The 13056-nt window shown below is 45.2% G+C and overlaps 1 long non-coding RNA gene across 1 annotated transcript; it reads left to right on the forward strand.

Moving 5' to 3' along the window:
- Nucleotides 1-12467: 12467 nt before the first annotated feature.
- Nucleotides 12468-13056, forward strand: LOC135383172 (uncharacterized). The gene is made up of 3 exons (XR_010419715.1): nt 12468-12523; nt 12748-12822; nt 12995-13056. It is a non-coding gene; the product is annotated as an uncharacterized LOC135383172 (long non-coding RNA).

Raw genomic sequence — 13056 nt, forward strand, 5'->3', positions numbered from 1 at the left:
ACCTCTTAGGACTGCTTGAGAGGTCCTCTCAGACCTCTCAGAATTTCTTAAAAGGTCCTCTCAGACCTCTTAAAAAATCCTGAGAGGCGTCTCTGATACATTTTCACTAGGGACCAAATACCAGGGAACCAAATGTGGAAGAAAGGGTAGAGCAGGTCAGTCGTGCAGGGTACATCTCAACGCTCGACCCCGTGAGACGTTACTGCACGTACCAATAACCAACAGAGCAGAGCGATAGGCCGCGTTTACGACGTCATTTTGTACGTTCCGACCTCTGATGCTCAGCTTCGACCTTAAAAAAGCGCCGTTCGGTTTTTCGAAGCTGATGAACCACGTACTGCGCGGGGCGGAGAAATATGCCATTCCTTATTTGGACGATATCGCAATCTTCTCAGACTCGTAGCACGAGCATTTAAATCACTTAAGAGACATTTTTCGCCGCCTTAAGGGAGCCGGTTTGACACTGAAAGTCAGTAAGTGCCTGGCTCAAGAGAAGGAAAATCCAAAAACACATTGCGTCATTCCGACCGACATTCCGCTCCTCTAGTCTAAAGAAGACCTCTCGCTCGAAACGTCACCCTTTTTGCATTACTCCCCTCTTCGGTACACCAATCCCCCCCCTTTTTTTCCACCTGGCTCAAGCCGTGGAGTTGTATCTAGGGCATCGTGTGGGGGAAGGGAAGCGTACGCTTGCTGGGATGAAAGTTGCGGAGATGGCAGATTTTCCCAGGCCTCAGAACAAAGCCGAAGTTCGGGTGTCTCTTGGATTGACGGGACACTATAAGGGTTATATTCGTCAGTATTCCGAAATTGCAAACCCGCTGACTGACGTTCTACGTAGTGGAGAAAAACGCGCTCAACACGATGTAGACATGGTGACCAACACATATTACAGGTACAGACTTTCAACTACACTTTTATTAGAAACCCAACAACCGACCAGGATCCCCCAATCCCATTGCTAATATCGAAAGCATTCTTTTCCAGTCATTCTGTGGGTAGTGCTAGTCCGTACGTAAGGTACTACCGAACGCAAGTCCCAACACCAGGATGCCCATCGTGCTCAGCGATGACTTCAACGCTGATGCATCCTGGAGTAATGGCTATTTGAGTATATAATATAATATATATATATAATATAATTGGCGCTTCACCGCGACCAGCTGTGACAAAATATGTAAGCCGAAACCAATTAATTACAGGAAAAAAGGACCCGCTTCGGTGGCAAAGTTTTTCTCTAAAAGGTGTTCACTGAAGGTCCCAAAAGGGGTAGTATCCTCTTTAATGCGGACAACGCCCTGCTTTAGAATTTTTTTTTTTTTTTACGGAACTCGTTTGAATTTTTATTTAAATGATGAGCGCCTCCCACTCATTCACACGGTGCGCAGCTTGCAGGTGGTATCGGACAGATGCTTGTAAAAAAGAAATTCCGTCGATTGGTGCACCCGTTCGCGAATTATTTAGTACGGGGATTTAACTGAAACACCCGGTATACACTCAGACAGCCATGTACTCTAGGATACATCGACGTTGAAGTGCCCCCAATCCCATTGTTAATATCGAAACCATTCTTTTCCTATCATTCTGCGGGTACAGCTAGTCGGTACGTAAAGCGATACCGAACGCAGGTCACAAGACCACGATGCCCATCATGCTCAGCGGTGACTTCAACGTCGACGTATCCTGGAGTACATCGCTGTTTGGGCGGGGTCTCTACGCATCTCAAACCGAACTCTCTGTTCATATACTCCAAACAGCGATATATACTCTAGGATAGATCGACGTTGAAGTCACCGCTGAGCATGATGGGCTTCGTGGTGTTGGCACTTGCGTTCGGTATCAGCTTGCGTACGGACTAGCTGTACCCACAGAATGATTGGAATATAATGGTTTCGATATTAACACTGGGATTGAGGGCACCCAGGTCGGTTGTTGGGTTTTTAATAAAAATGTTGTTGAATGCCTGTCCTGTGTGTTTCTCCCCATGCCTTCATCGTGTTTGCGCGTTTTTCTCCACTCATGGATAAATACCAACAAGCCCAACACTCCTCGCTTCTCCCTCCCTCGCTCGTAAGGTTCCTCTTGTCACTGAGAAGGAATTTGATCCAGCGTTGGTTATTTATCTCCTGGCTGAGGCGCAGATACTCTAAATTTTGCAAGTTTGAATTCCATGAAATTTGCATTCTATATGCAATAAAATTAAAATTTCAGGTGCCACATCGAGATCAAGACCTGCGGTTATTGCAGTCATATGCTGCTCGAACGTGTAGACACACCAGGCGGAAATGCATCATTTTAGCAGTAGGAGACGCCAGCGATATTCCGGTAACTGTGCGTGCCTTCGGAACAGCCTCGCAGTTCCATGCGCATCTGTGGCTGACAACACAGTCCCGACTCTTTTAGAATCTCAACACGCGCAGGTATCTTTCACCTTTACGTATTTCCCTACCATTTGTTTTCTACTGCGAAGGGTATGGTAATATCGTGGAAAACAATCTGCATTCCTCGCGGTAATTAATGTCAGTTTCTTTACTGATGTTTCTGGACACCTGCTGGGGAAGTGAAATGAAAGCGACAATGTGCTGCGTTCATGTGGAAATGGTGTGGTAGAATGTGATGTATGTGAACTGGCCCCGAACAGTCCGGGAGAACACGTTGCGTTAACTGAACTCTCTGGGGTTACGAACAGCGGATACAGACACCAAACATCTATGAGGCTCCTCGATCTTTAATCTGAATGGCACAAAAAACTACACACAGAGAAACACACACGAAGGGGCACCTTACTGTGTCTCTTTAAGAAATGCATAAATATAATAAGCCCACTTCCCCAGCTGGTGTCCAGAAGCCATAGGAAACAAACTGATATTGATTACAACGAGGATTGCAGATTGCTTTCCATGATATTAAAATATCATTCGCAGTAGAACACATCTGATAGGGAAATACGGAATCGACCTTTCGTATTTCCGTAACATATGTAAGAGAAATACGTAAAGGTGAAAGATACCTGCGTGTGTTGATATTCTAGAACAGTTGGGTCTTTATTGTCATCCACATACCTACATGCAACTGCGAAGCTATTCCGAAGGCGCGCACAGTTAGTGGAATATCGCTGGCCTCTCTTACTGCTAAAATGATGCATTTCCGCCAGCTGTGTATGGACGTTCGAGCAGCATATGACTGCAATAACCAGAAATGTTGCTCTCGATGTGGTATTTGATATTTTAATTTCATTTCATGTAGAACGCAAATTCCAGAGAATTCAAACTTGCAAAATTCTGAGTATCTGTGCGACTGTGCTAGGGGATACAATGGCCAACCCCGGATGAAAGTATTTCTCATTGGCCAGAGGAAACCAGAGAAACAAAGGTAAAACCGAGGAGTGTTGCCCTAACTGGTAGTTATCCATGAGTGGAGAAAAACGCATAAATGCGATGAAGGCGTGGGAAGAAACACATAGGGCAGGCGCAGACGTTGAACTACAGTTTTATTAAAATCCTAACAACGTACCAGGGTGCTCCCAATACCATTGTTAATATTGAAGCCATGCTCATCCAATCATTCTGTGGGTACAGCTAGTCCATACATAAGTTGCCACAGAACGCAAGTCCCGACAGCACGATGTCCATCATGCTCAGCGGTGAATTTAAAGTCGATGTATCCTAGAGTACATCGCTGTTTGCAGTATATGAACAGAGAGTTGGGTTTGAGATACATCGTCGCGTTTGGGTATACTCGAGTAGATTTGACATGTGTGAGGTCTTTGACTGTGAGCAGCATGCGTTGAGTAAGTTGCTTTAGTTTTCACCGTCCAATCTTACACAAGCTAATGTTCAAGAGTTAAGTGGGTGTAGTGCACCTCGTTCACAGATGTGATTGTAACTGTGTGCTGTTAGCATCACATGTTCTGTTCTCCGCGCCTCTTTGGTATTAACATTATTGCTTTTCAGTGAGCAACATACAACCTCAGGATTTCATGTGCAGCAGATCCTCAGAGAAGCAGACGTCGGCACGTCGAGAAACGTCCCAGATTTTCCACGGGGATGCAAGCTCTGGAAAATTGTTTGCAAAAATGCTCGCATATCGTCGCTTGATTTCTATGATTCATTACCTAGCGATTGTTGTCGTTGCGATAGATCATTTTCCACCGCCTCTTTTTTGTAGATCCGTATATACCGTAGCTGTATTTTTCTGTAGATATTTCCTGTCGCTTGTTTTTGATCGATCAACCCTAGCGACAAATTTATGCACGGTAACCTCGGAGGTACATCAACAACAACAGGTGCAACATCGAAGCTGCCGCCACCATGCGAGCGCAAATGCGGGGACTGCGGAAAACAGCTGATTCCCCGGCTTTTCGCAGCGTCCACCGCCCCTCGCGTGCTTCCTTGTGCGTCTTTCTGCGAAGAAGCTTGTTTCATGTTACCTACCTCATGTCCATGGAAATGGGAAGTGCAACGCAGCATGTTTCTGTTGGTTGATATCAGCCTTGTTACAATTTACAACTACCTTCGAAACGTGTCAAGACAGGTCAGCTGTGGGAGTTCATGGCCAGAAGGAAGACTCAGAACCTTTTTCCGTACTCCTGTACATTGGACACTCGCCGGTTCTGATCAAGAAGGCCGAAAGAAACAGCTGTGTTTATTTACGAATTTTAACAAGCAAAGCGATCGTACGTGGTCGCGAGCCGGAGAAAACAAGTTTTAGCGTCACACCAACCACCATTTGCGATTTTGTACTATTTCATAGCATGCTAATGTGACAGTGTGACATGCCCGAGAATGTTCCGTATTTGTTTTAGGAAGCTGGACACTGTCACACCCATCGTCAGACCCAATAGTGAAGAATGGAAGGACGATATGAGACTGTGACCTCCTGTGCAGGAAAAGCACATAAACTACTACCTGCTAAAGACAAAAGCATGTGATCTCGAAGACGTGCAAGCCTTGAAAAGCTTGGAGTCCTACAACTATCTTGTGAGTGGGAAGGTTGGCACATTGCTTATACATCAGCTCTCTGACAGTGTATGCTAAATAAAGGGTACCGTGACACCCTCACAGTTCGAGAACAGTAAGCCTTGCGAGGCGTAGGCCTGCATTTATTTATTTATATATTTTATTTATTTTCAAGTACTGTTGGTCTCTGCAGGACTGGACATTTACTAACACAGTCCAAATGAGAGGAACAGCCATATTTATTACGTAAAATACACACCGGCACACACAACATTTAAAATACTTTCTCAAATGATGTTTCTTATGATGGAATCTCAAACGTCATTCTAGAGTGTTTTAAATGTTGTTTCTGTCGTTGTGTATTTTACGTAAGAAAATAGGACTGGACATTTCTACTGTACACATAGCCAAGGGGTTTGTCAATTAACAAACAATGGGAGGGTTGGTACTTGATTACTTGATGGCACTATTTTTCTGCAGGTGCCCGCCTTTGGAAGATTGAATTTGTCACTCGCAAGGGCCTCACTGGCAAAGCGTGCACAAGCATGGAATCCTGGCACGAGAAGAAATTTGGTGCCAGGCCGTATCGAGAATATGAATTTCAAACTGGAAAAGGAGATGGGGAAGCCCATACCAATCTCCGACAAGATAGCTTTCAGGAAGTTTAACACCCATGCAGAATTCCTTCACCATATGACATCTTCTGTGGTATCACCGTTGCTAAATACAAGCGATACCCTGCTCTCTGCAACTGTGAATGCAGATGTAAGTGATCTTTCCGGTTGTGTTTCTGTGGTGAAGTGGTTTCCTGCTCAACCAGCGTCTACTCTAGAACATTAGCCTGCACCAGGATTACCAAGATCTCTCCTGCGTGCCCTGCAGATATTTTTTTTTCGAAATGTGTACACATAATTAAAACATTTAGAATGGAGTTTGCCACTCTAAGCGCTGATCAAAAAAGTAACCTGTGTAACACCGGCAGGAAGCTTCAACTAACATCATCTGTGCTATCCAGGGTGCCCAAGAAAAGTTCCACATCACAAGGTAACTTTCTGAACAGTGTGTTGCTTTCACATTTCCGTGGCAACCTAGCCACTCAGTATGATCTGCGCTGCGAGCCTCAGGCAAATGCTGACTATGAAGGACGTAGGCAAGAAGGTAACAGCATGTGGGACTGTTGTACAACTGTACTGTACATACTGTACAAGCTCAACACATCACTTCATTTCTGCATGTCCAGATGGTCTCGTAGGCAGGCAAACGATTCTGGAGGTAAAGTGTCCCCTGACCAGAAACTTTGTGGAGCTAATTAAGACCAACAAGTATGACGTCAAGGAAAATAGTGATGGCACCTATCATTTTCACCTATCAAAGAATGGGAGGAGCGGGTACTGTACCCAAGTACAGTTCACTATGTTTTGCACCGAAAGACATCACTGTTACCTTTGTGTATGGTCTCAAGAAACGAGCATGCTTGTCGACGTCTTTTATGACCCTTCATTTGTATGTGTGTGTTTTAAAACTTTTTATGTTCTTCACTTCCTGCCTCGACTTGTAAGTGACGTGCATGAAGGAAAGATAGTTCTTTCAGAGGAGTACAGTAGCTTTAAGCAGCAGCATGACAAGCAGTACTATATGCAAAGTAGCCGGCTATGCAATTAATGTGCATCAACCACGTATGGAGTTTGAGACGTTTTATTTACTACTGGAATTCACCACCACTCTCCAAGACGCTTGGTTCCTGCACCCATACGTTAAGCCACAGTTGAATGTATTTATTGGACAAAGTGACTAAATAAAAAGTGCGAGAGGAAAAAAAAAACTTACGTTACCTTAAAAGGCGCACCTATCTACACGTTGTGTTTGGCAAACTCATCTTCACACTCGTTTCCTCATCCTCTTCCTCGTCTTCAGATGCATGCTGGTTTGCAATTAGAGGACCCTTGAGATTGCAGAGTCCTGCACAGGTCACCAAAATATTGCTCATGAGCTTTCTATGATGTATGGGTAAAGGCTGCTTGAAGATGCAGTATGTTTTAATCCTGTGTATATCGCGCTCCACATGGATTCGCAGGATCGAAATTCGTGGTGAGCGTGTTGCTTCGCGTTCGCTGAACTGTTGCTTTCCACGACAAAATGCGGGAACCAGTCATTTAGTTTGACTCCTTTCAGTTTCGTCTCGTCCGTGAGGCTGAATCAGCGGTGTGTCATTACATCGTCATTGGGTGATAAGTAGTCACAAAAGTCCGAGTCGTGAACTTGTCTGATGCACGACCACCATATGCGCCGGAAACAAACATTATAAATCCATCTGGCGCAATTGCAACAAGGAACTTCATAAGTGTCTGTGCTCTTGTAGCGACTAAATGTCTGTCCTCTTGAGTGCAGAATTTTTGGTCGTTGGATCTGTACTTCACTACAGTTAAATATGCATGTAGTGCCTGGGTATCCGCCTTCGATGAATTGAGCTGGCGTTAATTTCTCAGGCAAATTGAGGCTCTGTATGTGTTTGTCCCTTCTATGTTGTTCCAGCCCCAGAACATCAGTTCTTTCATGTTCTTTCATGAGCTGGCGTGTTGGCTTGGATGGTTTCCCTTGGCAACCAAACAATTATCTTGCTGAGAATTCTCCACTCATGTGGCGAGGTAATTTTCCAGCCTGGGGAGAAGAGATGCTGAACCATCTTCCCAAGTCCGCATAGAGCAGTCCAAGACTGAGCCAAGAGCTGTCGGTACATCCACCACTGTTTCCGTCCTCCACTGTGTGCGGCGAAGAGGTCCCTGGGAAAGGGTGCTTCTTGATCTATCTTCGGGCATGTGTCGCCTGCAGGAAACTGATTGTTGCATTTTATATTCGTGCCCCTTGAGTGCCACACATTTTATGCAACAGTTTAGTCCTGAGATCCACATTGAAAGCAGATACATCCTCATGAATCCACTGTATGTGGCATAAGACTATCAAAACGGTAAAAGCTTGCATAATAATAAGGGTAATAGCATTTCCCTCTTTTTCAAAATCGAGGCTCAGCATGGGTGTCGGGTTGAGCTTCGAGCGTTGCCTGTCAATGAAATGTACGGAGCAGATCTGGGGATACAGATTCAACGTTACAACACTGTGCACTGTGCAATACCTTATGCCGGTAGGCTACAAAAGACGAAATTCGCTTTTGCTATAATTGTTTACTCTGTAATGTTTGGTGGGGACGAAGTCCTTTCTATGTGTTGACGCGGTCCACCGCAGCCGAAGTTCAGAGTAGCGGGGGCATTTGTGCAAGCTGTAGACGCCACAGCGGCGCTCGCTGCGAGGGCCCTAAGAACACACTGTCGTCCCTGTGATATCCGAGGGTTATCATACAGGGACGGACAGGACCTCCGCCGCAGGGCGAAATCGATCCTCAGGGTATCCTCCATTTGTCAAAGTGGCACTAATACACGTACTTACGATATCCTTATTATTGCCCCTGGGACGTGATCAAGGACCGGTTGAGGATAGTGCGATGACAGATCAGGGACATGATCTAGCATCGTTTTATTGTACCTTATTTTTTCGTCAGGAACCACACACTCTTAACACCTTCTGTTTTGCTGATTGATTACGGTCAAATCATAATTATAAACTACCGCAATAAAGTCTACACTCTTCCATAACGGAAATCAGCGCGGCGATTTAAAAAGAAGAGAGAAATCTAGAAGGTTAAAAAAAACTCTCGCCAGGAGCACAAAGGCCAAGAAACCCACTTGGAAGGAAGGGAAGAGACAACAGATACTATTTATGGCTTGTTACGCGACCCTCCGTAAGCTCGAGAGTCCTGCTCGCCTCCTAAACAAAATGAAGGGTGAGATATCTAACTCTAATTAAATATGCAAACAACCAATACTCAAGCGACGAATTGTTAACTCTCCAGCAATGCAAAGCCTACGTTTCTTACTGCTTTTGGTTTGAGGCATTCGAGTAAGACCTTCGAAAGCCAGAAACAGTGCGACATAATCGCGCGTTCCTGTCTTTTCCGCGATAAATGCTTCAGCCCAGACAGAACATGCCGTCCCATAGAATTCCCACACAGATCATCAAGTTCCCGGTCCCGAGCAGACATCACAAGGACGTCATGTGCGGACAAACGAAAGATTGCGTGGGCAGCCCGTCCCGTAACTTTCCTTCCAGGACAGGAAACGGACACACGAAACCCCATCACAAGGTGGCGCGATATTGCGCGCCGTTTGAAGCGACACTGCACGGCGTGATGTCAGACTATGGTTTGTTTTAATAATTACCGCAAGGCTAGGTGGCATGTAAGAGTGCACGTTATCGAATGTATTTTTTACTGTAATGCTAAAATAAATAAAAATACTGTCAGCAGTACACATTTAGAAAATTTTTAATGAAGTACGAAGCGGAGGATTTATATCCTCGAGTGTTTTGGTCACGTGACCCCGTTTTGTGAATGTGGGAACCAAGGCGGGAACTGCGTGCCATTGTTCGAAGTCGTTGCTGTTTTTCTTGTGTTTCCATCGGATGACGAACGTGAGTTTGCAACACCATATCTTTAACGAGCATAGGCTGAAGTGAAGTACGACCTTCGACCTTGTTGTAGTGACGACGTAATCCGATTTCGTCCTGTGCATTTTCCGGCGCTGTTTGAGGGGAGGTAGAGGCATACCGCCAAGCATGGCGCCCAACAGAACGGATGCAGCAAGTCGATCAGGTAAATTTACTTTTTTTGTCTCTTGGTTTCATAGTATCATTTTTCTTTCTCCCATATCGTCTTGTGCAGTACCCTCTTCGGGGCAATTGTGGGGCGATTATCGCAGTTTCGTTGCCTCCTTGCACGTTTTGTTTTGCTTTGTTTTGCAGTGTTTCGTTCTTGTTCATGTAGCGTTCAAATTAAATTACTGTTATTCACCTAGGCTGCTCAGTTCGCACATGTAGTCTTCATTTGGGGCGCTGAGTTTCTGTTCTTCCGCAGGAATGTTGCTGTGATTAGGGCAGCTGCGAGATGTCTAAGTATTGGCAATCCAGGACATTCCGTCGGGAGATCAGCACGAGTGTGGCAGAACGTTTGTCACTTATAAGTGCTGGACATGAGGACTGTTTTAGCGAACATTCTTGTGACCCCTCGTATGGAAACAGGACCCCATCACCTAACAATGGAGAAGCTTCTGGCGATTCGTGGAGCACTGAAGCTTCTGATGTGTTAAGTGCAACTGACGCAACTTTTGTGTCCCGCTACGCTTTTCCTGACGAGGAACCCGCTCCAGCGTCCGATAGTGTATCCATTACATCCGATGATGACTCCAGTGACTTGGAAACTGACCTAAGAAATTGGGCAGTGCAGCATAGCATAGTCCATTGTGCTGTAAGTGATCTCCTGAAAATACTGTCCAAGCACTCATGCTTTTCCTACCTGCCACAGTGCTCGAAAACACTGCTCGAGACACCCAGACAGTGCTCTAACTTCGTTGACATTGCTGGTGGTCAATATTGCTATTTTGGTCTTGCTGCTGGAATTATTACTTCTGCGCAGTGTTGGCCTGCGGTACCACACAGCATAACGTTAAACTTCAACATCGATGGTGTGCCGCTCACTAAAAGTGGGAAGCAGCAGTTTTGGCCCATCATATGTCAGGTTTCCAATTATGGTGACAGGAAGCCATTTCCAGTTTCTGTATTCTACGGGACGTCCAAGCCTTTGGATTTAAATGCCTATTTGGAACAGTTCGTTGAAGAACTCAATGCCCTACTTGGAAGTGGTGTGACGATCAGAAATTCCAGTGTTCAAGTAACAGTTGGAGCTATCGTATGTGATGCCCCTGCTAGGGTATTTGTACTCTCGGTAAAAGGTCATACCGGGCACAATGGATGCACAAAGTGTACGACAAAAGGGGTGCATATGAATGGACGTATGACATTCACTGAAGTTGATGCGCCACTGAGGACAAATGCTAGTTTTAGAGCACAAGAGCACGGTGAATTCCGCAAGGGCACCACAAAACTTCTTGATCTACCTATTGATATAGTCTAAGCCGTTCCTCTCGACTATATGCAGTTAGTTTGCCTAGGGATCATGAAGAAGCTCCTAAATCTCTGGTTTAAAGGTCCACAACATCCTAGGCTTCCATCGCATATATTACTGGAAGCATCGGAAAAAATGTATCTCTCGAGCCCTTCATTCCGGTTGAATTTAACAGGAGAACGAGAAGTTTTTCGGAGCGAGATCGATTTAAGGCCACAGAATTCAGGCTGCTTCTGCTCTACACGGGTCCAGTGCTTTTTCAGTCAACACTTCCCCAGGATTTTGCTTGCAATTTCCTAACTCTCCACTGCGCCATCACAATTTTGTGCTCTCCCTATTTGTGCTCACGTCTTGTAGACTATGCCGAGAAGCTTCTTAGGTATTTCGTAAAGACGTATACCAAGCTGTATGGAAGTGACATGGTTTCATACAATGTCCATGGTTTGCTCCATCTTGCAAATGATGCACGTGTTCACGGGCCCCTTGATACTTGGTCAGCTTTCCCCTTTGAGAATTACATGAGCTCGTTGAAACGATGCATAAGAAAGCCAGAGAAGCCGCTCGAACAGCTCTGCAAGAGGATGGCTGAACAGAAAGGAACGGCATCTGCATCGTCTTGCAAATCAGCAACTTCTCAATTTTCACGGCAGCACTCCAGCGGAATCCTTCCCAGTGGGTGCCAGGGTCCCCAGTATAGAAGGGCATCGTATGACAGTGCCTTTATACTTCAAGCCAACAGGAGAGACCGCTGCTGCGGGTTAAATGATGGATCTATCATCCATGTTGAGAACTTTGCATTTGACGGCAGTGGAGAGCCTTGCCTCATTGGGCGGGAATATCTAGATGTTCAGGAGCTCTTCTCAGTCCCGTGTAGCTCTTCAATGCTCGGCATCAACTTTGTGTCTCGGGTTTCGGACATTAAGTCATGGCATCTAAAAACTGTTTGTTGTAAATATGTGAGACTGCCTTACAAGCACGGTTTTGCGGTGATACCTCTGATCCATACTAAAGGTCAAAACTAAATTTTCTCACGTGGTGCTAAAATTCCTGTGCAGTGTTCTATGAACAGTTATAAGTACATTTCCAATACCAGTGTATGTTACCTAATCTACATTATGTATCATTGAAGAGCGGCGAAAAACTATCACCAACGTCAAACAGAAAGTGGTGAAGAGGAGGCCTACATCTACTGTTGCGCAAAAAGACAGGGGTAGAAGGAAGGAGAAGACATCTTTAAATGAAGAAGCCTGTGAACAGTCACAGTCCTGTTCCCAGAAAGAGGGACCACTTCAGGAGGAGAATGAAGCACTTACTGGTGACGAGTGCAGCAGGTCACCACTTCCATTCCCACCCACACCACCACCCATGACGTCAAGTCACCCTCCTGGAGGTGGTACGTAATACTGGTCGCAATGGAAGCATTTACAGCCTTAAAGCTTGATTGCCTAATTAATGCTTTGTATGTCTGCACTTAAATTTTCAGCACAATGTTTCATGATGCAAGCTACTGAGCACCGACCGGACCTTCCTGCTCATCCCCAACATTATCACCAAGGTAATTTATTTACGTTCGTAGGAAACTGGCAGTCTGTATGCACAGAACCCCCTTGCATCCTCCCAAATTTTGCCGAGGCCCACAAAAATTTCATTTTCATGCATTGCAGATATAATACCCCTTCCCCCAATTTTTTTCGACACCCAACACTTGAGAAACTGCGTTATCCACTATCACGTTATGATGTGCAATTCATTGTGTTTCATTTGTCTTTTTTTCCTTAGGCTTGCCACACAGTGCCCAGAACATGGTACATCTAAGCCTTCCGTCAAGTGATCATGACATACTGACACATCAAGGTGATACCCTGTAGCATGGCTAAACCTTTCTCATACCATCACAAAAAACAGTCACTTCAGCCGCAACATGCCCTAACTTTATGGGTGCATTAGGGTGACATCCTTTGTTGCAAGTGTTTTTGTGAAATATTTTTTCAGCTATCTGTTTTGGATTGTTTATCATTTCACACAGCTCACCTGCAGGGTCGACCAGCATTTGTCACAACCTACTCAGAGGCAGAAAAGCAGTTTTAC

Source organism: Ornithodoros turicata, chromosome 2 (assembly GCF_037126465.1).
Source record: "Ornithodoros turicata isolate Travis chromosome 2, ASM3712646v1, whole genome shotgun sequence".
Lineage (NCBI taxonomy): Eukaryota > Metazoa > Arthropoda > Arachnida > Ixodida > Argasidae > Ornithodoros > Ornithodoros turicata.